The following is a 14,956-nucleotide window of genomic DNA, read 5'->3' on the forward strand; positions in this document are numbered from 1 at the left end:
AAAGGGAGCAAACGTCATTGTATTACACACACAAATACTGCATTATACCTTTGTTTTGTTTGCTTCAGTGGTAGAGCAGCCTTTCCTGTTTCTCCCCTCCTTTCATTTGAGCAAATTCATACGGCGCTTTTGTTTCTAGACATAAACCTGGATTTGCATTAGGGAGTGCATGTATGGGATGTTTGATGAGCGCAGAGGCTGTTGGCAGGCAAGCCACTATAGCAGCAATATCGGTCGCCTCAGAGGCATGCAGTAGTACGGCTAGAAGAGCAGCAGGGTAGCGTAATTGTGCATTGTTCATCCACAGAACAGAGACAGAGCATGTAATGAGCTGTAGCATTTTCACCCAGCCAGCCTAATGGGCTATGACCGAGTATAGGCCTCTCAGAGCCCTCGCATTCCCTCTGCCCTGTATGGTCAGTGTCTTTTCTCCCATTCTCCCCTTTTTCTATGCATCAACCATTCCTTCACCCCTGTTATCCCCCTCCTTTATCTCTGCTCCCTTACTCATTGTCCCCCTGTCTGAAGAGATGGTGGGACCCCTAATGTGTTCAGTGTGTGGCTCCTTTTCTCATTCATGATGTCTGTAAAGCTCTAAGCAGTCAGTCTGATTCGGCCTGACATAAATCAGAATAGCTCATTGATGGAGCGCCGTATGCAGTGTGATTACATTAAAAATCCAAACACAGCATACAAATAAAAGTTCAGGAGGAGAATTTGCTGATGTTAGGTGTAGGGGATTTGTTGTTAGAAGTCTGCTCATTTTTCTATCAAAGACTGTTTTGCATTTTGATTATCTAGGTTTCCTGAAAGCAATTCAGGTAGGCATGTTTTGCTCGGGTTTGTTTTCCTGGGATTAGGGCTTTTCAGAAAGGGCCCAGGCATATTATTTACACCCATATCTAGTTTCCAGGGGGGCGGGAAACCATTTCTTTACTTGAGTGATACCAGTTCAAGTTGGGAAGACAAGAATGTGTGCCAGGGAATAGATTAGATATCTACTCTGGGCTGTGCACAGAGGACAAAAACACTACTAATGATAATAGTTATGATTGCCTTGCAAGGGAATTGATAACGACTTCACTCATCTCTTTGTGCTCTCTTACGGCATCAGAAAACAATATTCAGGGTTCAGTCTGTGTCTGGCTGCGGAGCACAAAGGGACGTCAGTTTTGACTTTCCCCTCACGCCCACCATTTGACATACCACAGCACAGGCGGCCAAGTTAATGAATGAAAAGCACTTGGCCTCTGTAGGACTGTTCCAAGTGCAGTACTTTCTCCAGTAACCTCCTTAGTTCAAGATTACTCTCCTGCACTATTTGAGAGCTGTTCCCAGTTCAGTCTTATGGGGAGCCAGTGAGTAGGGGAGGTAGCATGTCTATACTTGTTAAAAGGGAGATTACTTATAATCTTTAATAACAGGGGTTGGCTGCTCCTTTGGTGAGCACAGCAGGAAGGTCACTGTGGAGCTGAGTTGGAGTGCTCTTATGTATGTGTAGGGACTGTAACATCAAAGCAAGCTGTAAGGACTGTTACTAATGTATTGCCATATATAATACTGTACACGCAAGCACATGCGTGCACACATGGAGACATGAAGACACAGTTTTAGTTAAAATCATTCTTTGGAATCTTTTTCGTGGATCGTTAAAAGAATATTAGTGTAGTGCTATTAGTTTTAAAAATACAATGAGAAAATATTTTGGAAAATTACCTTATTTGCATTCTCAACTAGAATTTGAGGAGAAGATTGCTCTACAATATGTTTAGCCTAGCTGAAAGCAGAGGGAACAGTTTCCTAAAATGGTTGAATATTCCCCTAAAACAAACTGAAAATTGAAAATTTGTTTAAAGTTTTTTGTTTTTACACTTTGGTTTTTGTACGGATTAATCAAACAAAATATAACGTTATAATTAGTGAGCCTTATCGATGCTGGAATGTATGTTTTATTTACCTTTGGACCGAGACAGGCTAGCTATTTCCAGTCTTTGTGCTAAGCTAAGCTAATGGGCTGCTGGCTGTAGCCTTATATTTTGCATGCAGACATGACAGTGGTATCAATATTCTTATCTAACTCTCAGCAAGAAAGTGAAGAAGCATGTATCCCAAATGTCAAACTATTCATTTACCTTGTTGTTGTGTATATTTGTATTTAAATTGTCTAACCCAGAAAAAAAAGGAGAATCCAGTCTCAGTGGTACCCAGCAGTCTATGTTTTTCATTCTGGCCAAAATATTACCATCCTAAATGTTAATGTGAGGCTGGCCTCGTTTTGTTTTTGTATGATAGGACAGCGGACAAAATACCAAGAGTGGTGGGGGAGAACAGACATGGGAGTGGTGTTCTGACTTTTCATTTGTTCGCAACCCAGTAATGATTATTTTAGCCTCTAAGCCCCAGATTTGGCCTTGTTTTGCTGTGGGAAGCAGTGTCAATGGGGACAGGGCAGCCTTGCCCTGGCTGAGAAGCTTGTCTGTGGCTAAGCTGGTTGGCAGAGAGAGTCAGGTACACAGCATGGAAGACATTTTGAGCTCAGTCACAGGAGGTCAGCTCGGAAGGAGAAAGAGGAGCGAAGGGCAGAATAATCAGTTTAGGTAGGAGCAGATAGAGTTTGGCTACTGCTTTACCGTGTTTGCTCGCGTGGTGGCTGAGTGAGAGCGTTTTCTAATTATAGACCTCCATCGTTTGCCTTGTTAGTAGCGCTGGTAACAAGCCAGTCCCCAGCTTGCATGAGCAACCGCAGAAAGCTGACTTTTGGTTTAATTTGGAGGACTAGCTATAATCCAGACTAAGTCTTTTAAAGCTGAAGCCCCCTCCCTCCTCCCACCACTGTTGGATTACGGGAGTGTCTTTAAAAGGATAAGGACCTGCTTATCACTGCTTCCCTCAACACTTGTTTGGGACTTCAGATGTGGGGGAGGATGGTTTGTCATCACCCAATGTGGCCAGTGTGGATATGAGTCATAGAGATTAGGCATCTGACAACTGAGATCAATGATAATCACAATTTACGGTTTTTAAACCCCCACAGTCACAAAGGCATATGGATCTAAGCATATGCCTCCACTCCCGCCCCAGTGAATTTCATCAGTAAGTTGAATCTAACTGAATAAAGCAGCTAAATCAGATGTCCAGCCGAGCTTTATGAGTGCAGTGCTTGCTGCCTTTAATCACTTTCACTCAGACATTTATTAACTGTTTGACACAATAGCTCTAGCCTTTGTTGCGGAAAAAATATGAATTTAAAACTGCCGGAACATCAGAAATCATCTGAGCATAACTGATCAAAGCTGCAATGAAAAGGAATGTGCGGATTTGCCTATATCTAACATTATTTCCACGTTTACTATTTTCCACAACATAAAAATAGTATTTACTTTGTAGACAGCTTGTCTTCTTCATCATAAATACGGCCCATGCCAATTTCTAGTGCCAGTTGTGCTGATATCTGCTCCTCTAATTATCACTGAAATACTATTACAGCATCAAACTGATGTTTTTGCATGTTTTTTTCCCAATATATTTATTTATTAGGAAGACTAGTTGGCCATTTTGGAGTCGTGTCCTCACTGTGAGGTTGCCAGGTAACCAGCGGAGACTCAAGCAAGTCTTAACCCCCCGAAAACCTCAACTTAGTTTTTTCTACAGATTAAACAAATGAGATATAACATGTTGATTAGTGAGATTCAGAGGTGCTGAAAGGCAGATTTTTCTTTTACCTCTGTATGCTAAACTAACTGTCTCCTGGATCCAGGTTAATATTTAATGGACAGATATGACAGTGGTATGGACTTTGTCTTTTAACCCTCGCCAAGAAGGGAAGCAAATAAGTCCCCAAAATGTTGAACCAATTCGTTAATGTTACACTGAAATGAATGTAAACTGTGAGCTACCTAGAGGACAGGAAAGGGCATCTGAAAACAAACACAAAAAAGGGGGGGGGGTTGTTAACAGTAATGTGCAGAGCTTAATTTGTAACAAATGAGCTAAAACATGCAAAACACTGGTGCAATCTGTTCTGTCACCATTGCGTTATTCAGGAGATATTGACAGAGACAGGAGCTATAGGAATGATTTATCCCAGTTTAGGGCTGTTTTGTATCACTCAATGCTAATGAAGTGTTGGTTGGTTGGAAGTTGGGGGAGAGGGGGGGCAGGCATCAGTGTTGCAACAGGGAATAAAGACCAATCTAGCACGCATAAGCATATGTGTTGTTTGCGATGCTATATTTGAGTGTGAGGCTGTTACTTATCTCATCGGGGTGTGATGGTGACTAGGTGAGGGAGTGCAGCAAATTCCTTGTGGATCCAGGCTGTGAACCCTGAGCTCTCAGCTTAGGAGCAGTCTGGGAGTTACAGAGAGAGCCAAACCACATGGGGGGAGCGTAGAAATAGAAGTACCTCAGTGTGAATACTTGTTTACCTCAGTGTCAACATTTTTGACTCAGCTCATTAACCTGTGCACTTGAGTGGAGCAACACTCTCTGTCTCACTCTTTCTGGCTTTCACAATTAATAACAATAACTAAGAGTAAGCATAAACACATTAAACTCAAGCTAATGAACAGACGAAACGACAGGGTGACGGGGAGGCTATCACACCTCAAAGGCAGCGAATCGATACGCAGTTCACAGATACACCCTGTAGCACTTTCCTCAAATCTAATCATGGATCCATTTAAACTATGTTAGTTGGGAGTCTACTTGCTGTTAAAATGGGTTTTCAGTTTCTATTATTTTGAGAGCATTGGTTGAAAATGAACCAAGTGCAGCGGCAAAGTAACAACCATACGTCTTGCATCTCTGAAAGATGGAAAAGAAGAGGAGTCTCCTCATTCATCCGAGCCCTCCCCTCTCTTTCCATTACCCATGCAGCCAGCATCCTCTCTAAATTGTTTTGCGTGACCTTTGCTACAGTAGCTCTAATTATTACCATCACACAGGCCCTGTAAGGCACACAGCTAATTATACTGGATTTATCTGAAGGGACATTGGTGCCATTCTTCATAGGCATGTCTTGGCTACCGTCAGTGCGGGTGATCTAAACCCAGAATAAGGTTAATTTGGGTAATACAGTAATAGTAATTAGAGTCACAATAATTACAAGCATAGCTGTAATAACAATGAAGACCAGGCTATTAGTAATCGGGATCCATATTAACTTGCTACATGTATGCACCTTATGTAATTGAGAAGAACAGCATTGCCAAAAAAAAGTGAGGGTGAGAAGTGCGGTGCAATATGCATAATGACATTATTACACAGGCAGATTGTTGCTGTTTCCTTTCCATTGCTCTGAATTGATGTTTGACACTGGTAGTTGAAAGATATATTTTCAAAGGCATTGTGGGATTACCTGTTAATGTAGGTACCAGGACCTCTAGTCATTGCATCTCATAAAGAGTTGTTACTAGAGGAAGCAATATTTTTCAAAGCTCCAACATGAATGAAGAGGGGCAGTTGGAGCCGTCTTTTGGCTGGCGGGCAACTCATGTAATGAGCCTAAGAGGGTTCCAATTATTCCACTTGCGATCAAAAAGGAGAAGGAGATTACTTCTCTTGCCTCTTTTTTCTTTGACATTTTACACAGTAACATCTTTTGATAGGGGCTGGGGGAGAGAAGGAAAAAACGATTGCTAGTGAGCGCCTGATTGTCTTGAACAGGCTCCAGTAGTACAGTCCTCTCTGTCGAGCAGAGACAAAGCAATGCTTTTGCAGCTCACACTTTTATGTTTTTTGGGTGGTTTGGATGTGTTTGTAATAAAACTACTTTTTCCAGTGCATGGTACATTAGCTTTCTCTCAGTCTCTGTCACCTGCACAAGACAAAAAGGAAGCTTTCATATGACCACAGGCTGTGGCTACATCAGACCTGATGGCTGATCACTGCCATATTTTTCCACAGAGCTATTGTAAATTGTGAGGACGCATGTTGGGTACTCACTCACTCACTGCAGTTGTTTTCCTCTTCTGCCTAACAATGTAAGTCGTGTTCCACAGAATACAAAAGGGAGTTGAATTATTCGATTGTGTACAGATTTTTTTTCTCTCCTTTTCATCTATTAAATTCCCAGATTACAAGTAAAAGCACATTAGATGCCTGGGGGTAACTAAAAGGATTTCTCCACTATAGGATATCAAACTATATCAGCCTAGGAGAAATAAATGATGAAAAAAACAAGACAAATAATATTATGTACCACTGCACCGAGACAAAGAGAACTCCTCCAATCTGCATCAGCCGAGATAAACATCCACCCCTAAGATATGTTCTTGGTAGATAACAGCTTAGTACACACACACATACACACAAACACACACACAAGTGTGCAGAGCTGTTGTTTATGGTGGCAGAACAAAAGGATTCAAGGTCTTCATTTGAAGAAATCAAGCTGTGGAAAGGTGGATGCAGAGTCGAAGATGTATTTTGATTGGATAGATTTGACTTTGTAATAGACATAACTATGGGGAAACAAGATATGTGCTCGATTGTGTGTATGTTTGTGTGTATGTGTGCCTGCGGTCTGGGAATACAGTGCCTTGCCTTCCCCTGTGGATCCACTGCAGGGGTAGGAGGCAGAGATCCACCGTCTGTTGCTGTTTTCCGTGACCCCGTATATCCCCCCACAGTGAAAAACGATGTTTGCCCCCAAAGACGGCCCTAATACAAATTAAATTAAATGAAGTCAGTGCGGCTAATCCCTGTGTGTTTCAGCTGCTGAACACCCCCCCTCACGAATGAGTGGGTCAAGCCCGCTGCATCTGGCCCCCTCTTCACTAGTCCTGCTCTCAAGCTGCTAGGCTCCCAGTCCCCGACGGAGACGACAGCAGGCCCCGCTCCGACTTTTCTGCCCCACTGCGATTGCATGTGTGTGTTTGTGTATGAACACGTGTGTTTCACTGTAAATTTATGCTGCGCTGTTCCCTCTCCGACTCCCCGGGAATGCACAGTGTTTATTCCCCTTTGCTTGTTTTGCATTTGTGACTGTGTGTCTGCATGTGTGCATTTCTTCAAGAGAGATGTATCATTGTTTGTGACTGGCTTACACATTTCACACATTTCTTGCTGTTGTTGAAGGTTCGGTTTTTTTTTTCTAAATTTACAGTTGAACATGAGATATAAGAGATTCACATGTTCATATACAGTATGTCAGATAATGTACTAAACAGTAGTGTAACAGAAGGATCGGACCACATAGTGCTGGATGTTGATTTGTTCTTCCTGTGCCCCGATGGCAGCCTGTCACAGTCCTGTTAACAAGCTGGATTTACAGATGCAGTGGTGATGTGCAAGCAGCTAATACTCTCCTGTCAATCCCAGTGCTGACAGCTGCCTAGAAAGACCATCCCAAATATTAGCACCAGATGTGCTTCACATTGAAGCACCAGCAAACAGGATCAAAAAGCAAACTAGACTTCCATAGCTGGATCACTGATAGGCGTAGCCTTGTTGTGACGTGAGCTAAAGATCTCGTCTGCCCATCTGTTTAATAAAAAGCCCCTTTCTATGATACGTACTTTGGCATCAAGCCCGATCGTCCAAGCCTGATTTGAGCACCAGCTCTGATTTGTGAGACAAAGTGCATCAACTGAGTTTTAGCAGCTGGTGCACACAGATATTGTGTTTAGGGGGTTGTGGGTTTGGAGGGCGGGCAGGTTTTGATGAGCTTGAGTCTGGAGTACATTTTTGTATGTGTGTGTGTGTGTGTGGTGACAGTATGCGCATTTGTGTGTGTGTGTGTGCGTTGCGGATCTGAGCACCTGCACACATGCCCTTTGAAAAGCTCCATCACCCCTCCATCCAGCCAACACACAGTGTAAACATGGTTTGTTTGAGCGAGTGGCCTGGGGTAGTTGGATTAATGAGCGCTGATGAAGTTCCACTTGTATCCTGGGTGCTGCCTCCCTATTTGCTGGAGTGGCTGTGATGTGGTAGTGTGTCTGGAGGCGGTGACTCATTCCCTTTACCCAGTGTCAGATTAAGGAATGTCAATAAACAGACCCACTCAATCCATCTCCGAGTGACTGCATCCGCTCACAGAGCCTCCCAGTCTGTAATGAGCTGCTGCAAATCTCCATCCAACTAAAATGTCTGGAAAGATGCCTTGTCACAGTGAGCGAGAGAAAAAGAGAGAGGGAGGGAGGAAGAGAGAGAGACAGAGCGACTACAGCAGCACCGATGTGACTGGCAGCCACCTTTAAGCTGCTAAGAGAAAATTTATGAAGCCGCGCTCCACCATGTTGTAGACTGCAAGTTGATCAGTTTTCATCACAGATGCACAGATTTCTAATTTCTGTCGTCCTCATGTGCATTGAGTTAATTAAAAATTAATTTGATTTGAGTCACTTTTGAATTGCTGAATTCAAAAGTTATGCTGTTTATTCAGTCACCGCTCTCATGTAAGCATTTATGGGGAATGTGTTTACATAATCTGCAGTGCTTCTGAATGTTTATTTTTAAGGCCCAGCCCAGGGGAGGTGGGAGAAACCTTTGGGAATTCCTTGTGCACTAAATTAGTGTGCCTCCCTTCTCCCTCTACATTGGCTAATATAGGGCACAACTGAGAAGAGAAACTGCTATCTAGTAATTCTCTCAGAAAAAAAAAAATTGACTGCTAAAAACATACGTTTGTAATGCTTGTCCCCAGATAGCCCGGAAACCACAAAATCTACCTAGATTAGATGTTTCCCCTGAATGTCTCCGGAGTCTGTTCAGAAAATCACCACCTACCTCACTCATGTGGTGCCATACACACATTAACGGATTTCTGGATGAGAGGAGTGTGAAAACTTTTTGGTCTGACATCCAAATTAAAGAAAATCCCTCAAGACTTGCCCAAAGGGGAAGTTCCTGCTTTTTGAGTTTGATTAGGCTCCACAGGCTTTAAGAAAAGTAAGCGGATTTCTTTTAGGAAACAGCGTAGATAGTCAAGTCTTTTTCCGCCCTCCCCCCTTTTTACTATGTAAAACCATAAATCTTAATCTCATAGAGATACTCAGGTTTTCTTTCTGACTTGAAGAGAGAATAAGTCTGAAAGCACATGCAGACATAAGCGCTGAACAGGTGTTAAATGAAACCTTATCCAGCCTTATGTGTTTGGTGATGCGGTAGACCCCTATTCATTGACACAGTCTGAGTGGACACTATAACTCCATCTGAAAGGCTTAAAAGCACCAGCTATGTCTCTTAAGACAAAGACAAAACAAAAACACCGACCCAGGAAGCCACATGGCCACCAAAGTTTTCAAACATGTTGGGTCAGGGCAGTGATTCCCTGGTAAGACAACAGCTCTGACTTAAGCCTCTTAAGCGTCAGTTGACTACACTGGAATGCAGACGTCTGCAAAGGGCCTATTATTTAAAATCTTTTCATCATGCTGAAAGGGAGGGAAATAGCTTTGACGTTGAGAAGCTCATGAATAATGAATGTTGTTTCTATCAATGTATGTATAATTAATCACATCTCTACTAAGTGGACTTCTGTGGAGCCTGTAGGCCTGAGTGACATGGAGACTGGTCTGGACTATTGTCTCTGTTTCAGAATAAAAAGACATCCGCACAATCTGCAGTTTCCTATGTGGGGGTGATACACAGGTGGAACAAGGCAATAGCCCAAGCACTTTGGCCTTTTTCCTGACTTTATGAGGGTAAGGGGTGATTGTTTTGGTTCGAATGGGCAAATGTTTGCTCGATTTCACACGGGAAGGCAAGAAAAATGAAAAGGAAACACAAGCAGGAAGTGGTGTTGTGTTTACGTATCTGTTTCATTGTGTTTTGAGAGAGGCTGTTATTTAGTTTGCTTGAACAATACTTGACACGTAAAACATATGGTCAAGGAAACAAGTGACCTCACAATAGCGGTTTACTTCTTTTTTTTTTTCTTTCTGTCCTGCACAAAACACGAGAGCACATCCAGTCACAAAGACAGCAGAAGTGTACAAATTACAGTGAAGCAAGGAAGCTTTTTAAAACATTCTCTCCCCGGAATCATTCACTTTCGTGACGTGATTGATCGGGTTTGGGTTGAATTGATGGAGGATGAAGTAAAATGATGCAGAGAATGTGGCAGGTTATTTGTCACATGTGTACCCCTCTGTCACAATTGATTGTGTATAATTTGAGTTTGCAGGGGAGCCAGTTGATATTAAATGGTAACAACTCTCTGTATTCATCACGGCAGGCCCCCTTTAGCAGGCAGAAATAGAAAATGTAATCTCATCCACAACCATAGCTGTGCCTCAGGCACTCTTTCACCCTTTTTACCACTGATCCTCCCTTAGGGGCCCTGCCCTCTCTAAAGGAAGAGGGAAATCTATAATCTAGCAGATGGCAGAGGATCTATGGAAAATTCTATAATCGGGAAGACAGTGGTGATGATGGTCGTTGGGGTAGAGGGCAGAGGGGTGGTGGTGGTGGAGGGTTATGGCAGCAGAGTGGAAGATGGTCTCTTCCCTTGCGCAAGGTAAAGAAATACAGTGTAAACTCCGAACAAGTGCGTTGGTGGTCTGTGTCTTTTTCATGGGCGTCACACAGACTGAACGTTAGCTGCTTAGAGGTGCCGCTGGGTGCCGACCCAGAGGCGAGGCGAGGTGGTTGGCTGCCAGCACATCCCTGCAAGTCAGGGAATGTCAAAGCACTGTTTTCTGAGAAAAGCAGAGAGTCTGTGTTTGCAAAAATGTAAATGTGCAAGGGGCTCAAAGTGAAGCATTTCTTTTCATAGTCACAGTGTATAGGATGAAAAAGTCTCCTGCAGCCCCGTCTTACCCACACACACACACATACATATACAGTCCTCTGCGTCACTGCAAAATTACATGAGGGGAATACATTCATCTGTAAACAGGCAGTTTTAGACACTGACCATCCTTCAGCCGCTGGAGTTTTTACTCCAATTTCCTCCTCTCTCTTCCCTTTTTCCCCATCACTACTCTTATAGCTTCGTCACAACCAAATCTCACTGGATTTTATTCCTTAATTGCTGTTGGCTTGCCCTGTAAACCCCCCGGATCTCTTTCTCCCCATCCCTTCCTTTAGCAATGGGATATCAATAACAAGGAACATTATGTGTAACATTTCCTTCCGGGACCAAGGAGAGTCCATGGGCAAGCTGCAGCAACAATAAACAACAATAAACAAAGACTGAGACTCAGGCTGCTCAAACACAGAATGAAGCAGCAAAATTTGATGTGACAATTTTAATTGATTCTGTCTAGTCTTTTGTTCTGTATGTTTAAAGTGTGCATTTTAGTATAGCAGTACAACCATTTTATGTCCAAAACAAGCGTGACTGGATGTTTTTTGTCAGCTAAATTGACGACATTAAAGAGTTGCATCCATGACAGACATGAAACACTCACTTCTCTAATTGATAATTGATTCCTCTTTTAGATGCTCGGTTTTTTGAGACACAACCTGCCCCACCCTGATTAAATATCTTCTATTTTAAAGCAATTTCACTCATTTTAAATAGATGCGCTTTATTTCAAAAATGTAGCTTTTCTTTAAAAGATTGATCACATGCATCTGTCTTTAAGCAAAGTTTAATCTTGTCATTTGATCAATGGCAATCTTTAAATATGTTAACATTTTTTTCAGACAAAAATACAGCCTGGTAAAGGACTTTTTTTTATCAACATCACAGTATTCTGATTTCCTGTCAGTCCTATTTTTAAGCTGTAATTTGTCATTTGACAACGGGAACAACAGATCTCATTACCTATCAATTTAATTGTTGAACAGATTGATGATGACGCTATTTTATGCATCCTTTTTTTTCAAAATAGCATCTTATTTATGCATGTTGCTGCATCTACCCATATTTCCTTTTCTTGCTTCCCTGCTTAAATGTTGTACTTTGCTGTATCAGCCTCGAGAATACATACAGTGGGGCAGCTGTGTGACATTTTTTCTCTCTCTTTTTCTCTCCTATCTGTGTGACATCTGCTGAACTTGTCGGGTGTTTACTGGTGTAACAACTGGTGTCTCCACTCCCCCACCCCTCCTCTTCTCTGTGGTGCTCCCCATGCCCCCACACAATGAATACACTTGCATCCAGACTACAGAACCAATTGTCACGCTGGGAGGAAGGCAAATCAAATCTTACAGCAGCAACTAGGCGAGGAGATTGCTTTTCCTCTCAGTGGCAGAGGAGCGAGCCCATCGTCCCTGTGCCTCAGGTTTTACTGGAGAGAAAGAAGCAAAGGGTGAAAAGGGGAAAGCTACTGGGCTGCAGCTGGACCGCAAGACTCAGGTCAAGTCTTACCCATTTCCTCCCATCTTCACCCTCTCTTTCCACTTCCCTCCCCACTCATCCTGACACTACCTATCAGTCACTCTGCAACACCAGGGACTACATTCCTCCCTCCAGTCCTCCAGATGAAACGGAACAATAATTATGGGGATAGAGTGGCTCTGGCCGCCAAACTGGGGCCGCTCAGATCACAACAACACATTGTCCAACCTGATTAAGTAGCCATTTGTGGCGTCCTCGCTGTAGTTAAGCAGTCCTCATCCTCTTGCTTGAAACTTGACCTCCCAGCAAGATATATTGACATGTCCTACAATTTGAGGTTGGTCAGAAAAGTGGAGACATTACATTTCTTTACAGGAAACCAGGGCTAATGCATCCGATTCTTCCTCAGAATACGCACTCTTGAGTGACTCATCAGTGCCCAAGGTTATACCTTCTATTGATGGTTGTTTGTTTATTTCCATTGGCAATTTGATAAATAGGGGAAATGTGGTCATCTCCTCCGTATCATTTGATTAATAAGTAACCACTGTTGAAGATGGAGTGGGATAGATGGTGAAGTAAAAACACTGCATGGTTGAATACTATGAAGGGTCTCCTTTGCTTCTGCCTACTACACACTTAAGGGGCTCTATGTAAAAACCTTGAGAGAATTGCATTATGGAAAGTACAGTTCCATTTCAGGACTGGAACAGCTTGAGAGCTGGGGCACGCTGCCTTCCTCTCCAGGCCATGCTCACACAGAACCTGCCATCCAAACCAATTATAGGCTGCAGCAAGAGTGACATTCACAAGAAATTTTCTATCTTGTCTTTTAAATGAAGTTTTCCCCTTGTTACTCATGCCTTGCATTTTCATTAGTCTCTCACTGGATGCGCAGCTACTGTAGAAGATGAGGCAGTTTAATTTGTGTTCACTGGGACCAAAGTGGAGCACAGGTAGAACACAAAACATATGCATATGCAGCAGATGTTTATAATGGTATAGAAACATTATTGATCTGTAATTCTGTAAAGGTTAAGATATTAACCTTTGATGAAACACTGCATTCTAGAATGTGGCATAATTTATAAATTCATTAAATGATATGTTAATATTTAATTTATGATTAATCTGAGTTGCATTGCCTGTGCCGTTACCTTTGATACTGTATTTAATGGAGTCAAGCTGAACAGGAACAAAAGGAGTCAGGGGTGACACAAGAGAACAAACATGGTGTGCTCCAAATTAAGGGCTAATAATAAAATGTTAATTAAATTCCTTTTCATGAATTATCTCCTCTATAGTAATGAGTTAAAGTTTAATTAGGGGTAAATGGTAAAAAGGAGACAGAATGATGCTAACCTTCAGCGCAAACACATTGCATCATAATACATAGCAAACCCCAATCAGAGGCCTGGCCTTGCATTGTTGCTTATCGTTATATAATTTTCCTGCAAAAATAATTAGGATTAAAAGAGGTGAGATGGCAAACAACAGTTTATCTCCTGAAGATTGAAGGAAGACCTATGCCCTTTTGAGAATACTGGAAGATAACTACGTTTCTGACACACACTCAAGTTCTTTAAAGTTTACAGAAACAAAAGATACAAGAACAGCGACAGCATCAGTCAGATGATGCTGCACAGTGTATATGCAATGCAAGGGCATGCATTTGGTAGCATTAATGAGTTATTACATTTTTGATAGACTGCAAACAGTTAATGGGAGCTATTTGTTGGAGGTAAACTCCACACATTGGCTGTCTGATCTGCCAGCAGCACTTTTATTTATTCATGTATTTATTTCAAAAAAAAAGATCCAAGAAGACTGGAACTAATATTTGACATTTCCTCTGCTCTACTGTCCTCACTGCTCAGATTCCTCAGCATTATGGTTTCACTTCCATGCAGACATTGAAGGAGTTCAAAATGTTCAACTCCATTAACATCTAATAAGGAGAGTGTGCACACAGTCACACACTATGTTTTAATCCAAATCTGTTTGGTCACCATGTATGACAGCTGTGCAGGGCTGCTGCTACCTCAACAGCAGGGCTGTGTCAAATGTGTAGCTCACTTAATAATCAGCAACTGTGCTCCAGCGCCTGCATTAACCTTTCTTATCATACGGGTGACTTTTTTTCAACAGGGCTTTGATATTGGTATTGTAGACTTCCCTCGGAAGTCAGCCATTGACTCACAGCTTTTATCAAGATACAGTATCTGCGTACTGGAATTTTAAGTGAGGGCTCTGCTTTCTCTCTGCAGAAAACACCTGCATCTTATCAAACTTTGTCGAAAGGGTCGTATCCTGGCTTTTCGCAGGACTGGGAAAGTCCTTTGAGAGGCTTTGATACCCTTTGGCCCGCTGACAACTTACCTAGTGTGAGTAGATGCTTGGCAGATGCAGGAGGGGCTACCTGCTCAGTGTACATTGACTCCTCTGTCCATGTGCTCTTACTCGTCAGACATTCTCCTTGCTAAATAAATGTTGAAAAAAATGAATGTAGGATGCCTTTGAACTGTGTTCTCTAATGTGGGTCAGAGATCTATCGTATGCATATTCTGAAAGTCTTTTCATCTGCAATTGCGGAGTTAAGATTCCCCTGGTACACTCTTAATTTCATCTACTTCTCTTGCAGTTATTTATTTAATATTTCTACATTAATGTCTTCTCAAACATGGTAAAAGTGAAGAGTTCAGAGAAGAAAAAAGGGAAACTT

The 14,956-nt window shown here is 42.2% G+C and overlaps 1 protein-coding gene across 4 annotated transcripts in view; it reads left to right on the forward strand.

Annotated features, from left to right (window-relative positions):
• pcdh19 (protocadherin 19) overlaps positions 1-14,956 on the forward strand; it is a 54,240-nt gene that overhangs the window by 14,072 nt on the left and 25,212 nt on the right. The window lies entirely within an intron of this gene.

This window comes from Thunnus thynnus, chromosome 9 (genome assembly GCF_963924715.1).
Source record: "Thunnus thynnus chromosome 9, fThuThy2.1, whole genome shotgun sequence".
Classification (NCBI taxonomy): domain Eukaryota; kingdom Metazoa; phylum Chordata; class Actinopteri; order Scombriformes; family Scombridae; genus Thunnus; species Thunnus thynnus.